Source organism: Triticum urartu, chromosome 3, assembly GCF_003073215.2.
Source record: "Triticum urartu cultivar G1812 chromosome 3, Tu2.1, whole genome shotgun sequence".
Taxonomy (NCBI): domain Eukaryota; kingdom Viridiplantae; phylum Streptophyta; class Magnoliopsida; order Poales; family Poaceae; genus Triticum; species Triticum urartu.
The window spans coordinates 150,825,863-150,832,637 of NC_053024.1; positions in this window are offsets into that span (position 1 = coordinate 150,825,863).

The following is a 6,775-nucleotide window of genomic DNA, read 5'->3' on the forward strand; positions in this document are numbered from 1 at the left end:
CAGAGAGGTTCAATCATTCCTTTCCAAATCATGCATATGCATCACATATCGCATCCCGCATATCATACCATGTTTGCATCATGTTGTTTGAGCATTGCACGTGGTTGATTGTGTTCCTTTTGCTTGTTGTTCTTTCTTGGGTAGAGCCGGGAGACGAGTACGTGATCGAGGAGCCCGTTGAGTACGCTTACGAGGATCAAGGCAACTCTGAGAACTTTGCAGGCAAGATGACCATACCCTCGAAATCACTTCTATCTTTGCTTGCTAGATGCTCGCTCTTTTGCTGCCTATGCTACGATACCTACCACTTGCTTATCATGCCTCCCATATTGCCATGTCAAACCTCTAACCCACCTTGTCCTAGCAAACCGTTGTTTGGCTATGTTACCGCTTTGCTCAGCCCTCTTATAGCGTTGCTAGTTGCAGGTGAAGATTGGAGTTTGTTTGTTGGAACATGTTTTGTTGGGATATCATTATATATTGTTTATTAATGCATCTATATACTTGGTAAAGGGTGGAGCTGGTGTCGGTGTCAAAACCGGCGGATCTCGGGTAGGGGGTCCCGAACTGTGCGTCTAGCGGATGGTAACAGGAGGCAAGGAACACGATGTTTTACCCAGGTTCGGGCCCTCTTGATGGAGGTAAAACCCTATGTCCTGCTTGATTAATATTGATGATATGGGTAGTACAAGAGTAGATCTACCACGAGATCAAGGAGGCTAAACCCTAGAAGCTAGCCTATGGTATGATTGTTGTATGATGAAGTTGTCCGACGGACTAAAACCCTCCGGTTTATATAGACACCGGAGAGGGTTAGGGTTACACAAAGTCGGTTACAATGGTAGGAGATCTTGAATATCCGCATCGCCAAGCTTGCCTTCCACGCCAAGGAAAGTCCCATCCGGACACGGGACGAAGTCTTCAATCTTGTATCTTCATAGTGGAGTCCGGCTGAAGGTATAGTCCGGCTACCCAACACCCCCTAATCCAGGACTCCCTCAGTAGCCCCTGAACCAGGCTTCAATGACGACGAGTCCGGCGCGTAGATTGTCTTCGGCATTGCAAGGCGGGTTCCTCCTCCAAATTCTTCATAAAAGTTTGTAAACACCAAGAGTAGTGTCCGGCTCTGCAAAATAAGTTTCCACGTATTGCCACAGAGAGAATAATATTAACACAAATCTAATCTGCTGACGTATTCCACAGCGTGACATCACACTACGGCCAAGCCTTTATTCGAATCGTTTTCACTTTTCCACCTCAGTGTTTTGCGAGGCGTTTCCTTGGCACGTCTTGTCAAAGCAGAGATCGTGTCCCCATTTACGGGATTCTCATCAATACGGACGTGGGTAACCCAACCGCGCCATTTATCACGACGCTTGGGAGAAGCGAGTTTTACTAGGCTGGTGGGGACGCATAGTCCGCCCATATAAGGGGATAAGGATCCACCTTTTTACCTACGCCTTCTTCCTCCTTTGCCTATCCATCTTCTGCGCACCCGAGCTCCAGCGCCCAAGCCCGCACTTCCTACCTCAACCTTCTCCAACAATGTCCGGAGCGGGAGGCAAGTGGATGGTCTCCTCCGTCACGGAGGGCCATGTCAAAAGGCTAAGGAAGGCCGGATACCTGTCCAAAGACATCGCGCACCGGCTTCCTGAGGAGGGGCAGCTTCTCCCCACCCCAAGGCCCCATGAGAGGGTAGTATTTCTTCCCCACTTCCTCCGCGGACTGGGTTTTCCTCTCCACCCATTTGTCCGCGGGCTCATGTTCTACTATGGCCTAGATTTCCACGATCTGGCCCCGAACTTCATCCTCAATATCTCGGCGTTTATCGTCGTGTGCGAGGCTTTCCTCTGCATCCGCCCCCATTTCGGCCTCTGGCTCAAGACCTTCAACGTCAAGCCAAAGGTGGTGCGCGGCAACCAGGCGGAGTGCGGAGGTGCCATGGCGGGCAAAATAGCCAACGTCCTATGGCTCGAGGGCTCCTTTGTGGAGACCTTGAAGGGGTGGCAGTCAGGTGGTTTTACATCACCGAGCCACGCGATCCGAAGTGGATCGCAGCCCCTGAATTCCGATCCGGACCCCCTACGCGGCTCACGTCCTGGAAGGAGACGGGCTTGTCGTGGGGCGACGAAGAAGAGGTGACCGGACTGCAAAAATGCATCCAGTCCCTGGTGAAAGCAGCTCAAGCTTGTCAACGTAGTCCAGGTCATGCTCGTCCGCCGGATCCTTCCGTGTCAAGAACGGGACTTCAATTTGTGGGAGTTCAACCCGGCGCAGCACCGAACTCTGAGCAGGCTCTTCGACACGATGTACGAAGATGTCTGGAGGGGGCTAACCAAAGGCGCCGAGGCTCCCACATCCGCCTCCGAAGACCGGATTCAGCTCGCAGCGTCCTGCTGGCGAGGTAAAGATATTTTCCATCTTTTACAGGATGTTAAGTTTTTTCATAGTTTGACTCTATGCGGGATCTAAACTCCCTCACCTTTGACAGGATTGGGCAGGCGAAGTCCGGACTGATTAACTTGTCCGGCTCCCTTGCCCGAAGACCCAGCCCCTGCTCTCCTAGTGAAGCTGCTGGTTCCGGCACCTTATGTGGTGCCGGAGAAGAAGGCCAAGAAGAAGAAGGCCACGGGGACTCGAAAGAGTTCCCGGCATATGGTGGTGTCGGACTCGTCGTCCGACGAGTCCGAGACGCACTCCTCCCGTGAAGACGAGGAGGAGGAAGAAGAGACCTCTCCCCCTCCAGCGGGGGGAGGAAAGAAGAGGAAGGCCGCCCCAGTAGGGGAGGCCGAAGGGTCCAAGAAGAGGAAAACCCCTCCGCCGGACTACGCCCCCGACGCCGACGAGGACGAAGAGGAGTGGCCGGACAGGGCCAAGCGTCCGGCGAAATCGTAAGTGTTCGGATACCAGAGTAACTCATGATATTCCTTTTGTTGAGCAGCTTTCCCTAATGTCGAATATAATCATGCAGCCCGCCCAAGGACGGGCTCGACGAGTCGTCGAGCGGCTCCCTGGATTCATCGGACGTGAATTCAGTTCCGCCCGCTGCCTCCCCCTGTGCTGCGGATGACGCCGAAGTGGCGTCGCGACAAGCTCCGGGGCAAGAGGAGGTGGTCCAGGAGGAGCCGCGAGGCGACCTCCCGGACTCCAGAGTAAAGGGGACAAGACCCCCCAGGGCTCCAAGTCCGGCTTTAAGCCGGACACCGCCGGAATCATCAACGGTTCCGGACCGCGGCAGGCGAACTCCTGCCAAGAGGAGCAAGCCTATTGAGCCGGCGTCCTCCGTCCAACCGGAGGCGCCGGACAATCTGCTGGAGTGCTTAAGGGCGCCTCCATCGACGAGGAGCACCGTACATCATGAGTACGGTGGTCCAGAAGGTTCGGTCCGCCAAAAGCGGACTGACTGAAGCTTGTGCTAGCCTTCTAACAGGCTTCGAGGTAAGTAGAAATATGTAAAAATATTACCCCATAGACAGTAGCCCCTGATGCTCTGTTTGGCGTTCGGAAAGAAAAGCCGAATAGAGGATCTATTAAATATCGCAGGAGTCTAACTAAAAAGGAGTCAATATACGTATGCAGGTTTCGCTGCTGGCCACCACCGCACTGACTGGCGGAGGTGGGTGCCTTGAAGCAGGGCCTCGAGCGGACCGAGCAAGAGCTCGGCCTTGCCAAACGACAGCTCGAGGAGAAAGAAGGTAAGAGATACCTTATAGAAAAAAATGCCTATAAGAAGACGCAATTGCAAAAAATGACAGGAGTATACTGCTTATTGTAGGGGCCACAACTGAGGTGGCGACCCTCAAGCAGGCGCTGTCCGAGGCCAAGAAGAGAGCGGCCACGGAGCGCACCGAGCGGGAGAAATTTGAGGCGCAGGTCGGCGAGGTGCAGCAAGAGCTTCAGGCTCTCATGAAAAAAACATGAGAGTTTGGAGCTCGACTCGAAGACGCGAGCGTCCAAGCTTGCTGTGGTCCTTAAAACTGCCAAATCTGCCAAGGCTGAAGCCCAGAAGGCCCTCCAGGAATTGGATGCGGTGAAAAAGATAGCGGCGGGTAAGGCATTCTCTATGCAAAGAAGACATATAAAAGTAAACTACTTGTTACTTACCCGAATCCGGAGCTCTCCAGGGGCCTTCGTAGATCTTCCCCGCAGCGTATCCGATGCCGCCGCATTCTACTGAGCCGAGGAAGGCAGCTCGACGGAGAAGGTGTTCTGGTCTCAGTACGCTGAGGCCGGACACCCTGTGCCCTTGAGCGACCAGCTGAAGCAGCTGGTCGAGCTCCACAAGGCGGCCGAACAGGCCCTGAAGGGCTTCATAGTTCGGCTGTGGCCTGGAGAGGCCCTGCCTGGGAGCTACTTCGGACTGGTGCGGCGGCTGGTGGAGGCTTGTCCAAGGCTCGAGGTCATCAAGCGCTCCGTCTGCATCGAAGGTGCCCGTAGGGCCCTTGCCCGTGCAAAGGTGCACTGGGGTAAGCTGGACGGTGAGAAGCTTGTGAGGGACGGGCCGCCGCCGGGGAAGGAGCATCGCAAGCCCGAGAACTATTACAAGGATGTTCTGGCGGTGCCCGCCTTATGGCGGATGAATGTACCAAGGATGTAATTTTTGAATGAACTCGCTCGTGTTATCCTGTGCGTTGAAAACTTGTTCATATGCGCTAAGCAATGCTTGAATTTAAAATATTACTTTCTGTGCGGCCGTTTATCAAAAAATTGAGAGATGGCCAGTCGTCGGCTTCTGCCCCCATGCCACTAGTGCTGGGGTGTTCGGGATAAACCTGAGCGCTCTTTTTCCCATGATTGGGTCCGTCGAGGGAGGCGCTCAGCACAACGAACAAGGCAATCGGACTATAATGCTTGAACACTCTCACTTAGCCATAGAACTCTATAATTTTAAATTTTGGCAAAGCCCCTAGTATTCGGAAGACCGAGTTCGGGGCGCTCGGGTAGGGGGTCCCGAACTGTGCGTCAAGGCCGGATGGTAACAGGAGACAAGGGACATGATGTTTTTTACCCAGGTTCGGGCCCTCTCAATGGAGGTAATACCCTACTCCTACTTTATTAATATTGATGATATGGGTAGTACAAGAGTAGATCTACCACGAGATCAAGGAGGCTAAACCCTAGAAGCTAGCCTATGGTATGATTGTTGTGTATGGAGTGGACTACAACCCTCCGGTTTATATAGACACCGGATAGGGTTAGGGTTACATAGAGTCAGTTACAATGGTAGGTACAATGGTGGGAGATCTTGAATATCCGCATCGCCAAGCTTGCCTTCCACGCCAAGGAAAGTCCCATCCGGACACGGGACGAAGTCTTCAATCTTGTATCATAGTCCAGGAGTCCGACGGAAGGTATAGTCCGGCTACCCGAACACCCCCTAATCGAGGACTCCCTCAGTAGCCCCCGAACCAGGCTTCAATGACAACGAGTCCGGCACGTAGATTGTTCGGCATTGCAAGGCGGGTTCTTCTCCAAATCTTGTGTACCTGTAGGAATAATGTCCGATTTTTGTAATGTAGTGCTCCTCGGCTTCCACGCCCAATAATGGTCGTCTTCCACGTGTCAAACGAATGCGAAAAGCCGGGGTGCTTTTACATCCACACCCCTAGCCGTATAAACGGGCCGCCTATTTAACGGGATGGGGATTTAGGTCCAAACCGCATCTTCTCCTTTCTGCGAGTTATCATCAGAGCGCTTCCAGCAAAGGTCCATTCCAACATGACCAGTCATCGCAGCTCCTCCCCTCGCCCCTCCGGTCCCAAACCCGGGGACCGGGAGAGTTGCACCATCCCGCACAGCGAGTTAGCGTTGCTTCAGGCCAAGGGCTTTCTCCCTCAGGCATACATGGTCCCGGTCCGAGCCGGTCTCGCCACCTACAATGGCGGAAAACAAGCGGAGAGCACCCCCAATCCTTCTAAAGGAGAGCGGGTGTGCCTCGTCCCCTATCTAATAAGGGGACTGGGATTTCCAATTCATCCATTTCTCTGCAGGCTTCTGGAGTTCTACCGCCTCCAGCTGCACAATCTCACGCCCGCCTCCGTATTGCATATTGCGGGTTTCGTCGCCCTTTGCGAGCTATTTTTAGGCGTTGAGGCTCATTTCGCGCTGTGGAAGAGGTTATTCTGCCTGGTGCCCCGTTCTCAAAAGGGGTCTATATACCAAGTGGGCGGAGCCGAAGTATGGCGCATCACCGGGACTGGATACCTATCCGAAACCCCAAAGAAGGCGTCCGAGGACTGGCCTTCGGAATGGTTTTATATAGATGACGTCCTGCTACCAGACCCTATCCGGGTCGGTCTCCCTGAGTTCAACAGTGCACCATTGAAGAAACGCTTGAGCTGGCATCCGCGTAGCTCTAAGAGAGAAAGCGACAGAGACGTCCTTTACTTGATGGGCCGGATAAGACTGTTGGCTCATTCCGGACTAACCATGATTGGAGTCATGGCCGCATGCATTATGCGGGGGGTGCAGCCACTTCAATATAGAGGCCACCCCATGTGGGATTTCAACGGGGAGGATGACGCCACCCGTTACGGTCGTAAGGGGCCGGCCTCAGCTGCCGCTCTAGTAAAGATCTTATCCTCTTTGTACAAGGGAGAAAAGGAGGAATTCCTTCGCATCAACCCGCAGGCCGAATTTACTATGTACGATCCTCCAAGTTGGGTAAGTGAACAACTGTGCTTGCCCATTTGTTTTATACTCCCACGGTTAGATATGTAGTCTAATGACTTCAATGAAGGAACTGCGACAGGTGGTAAAGGATATAAACAGCCTC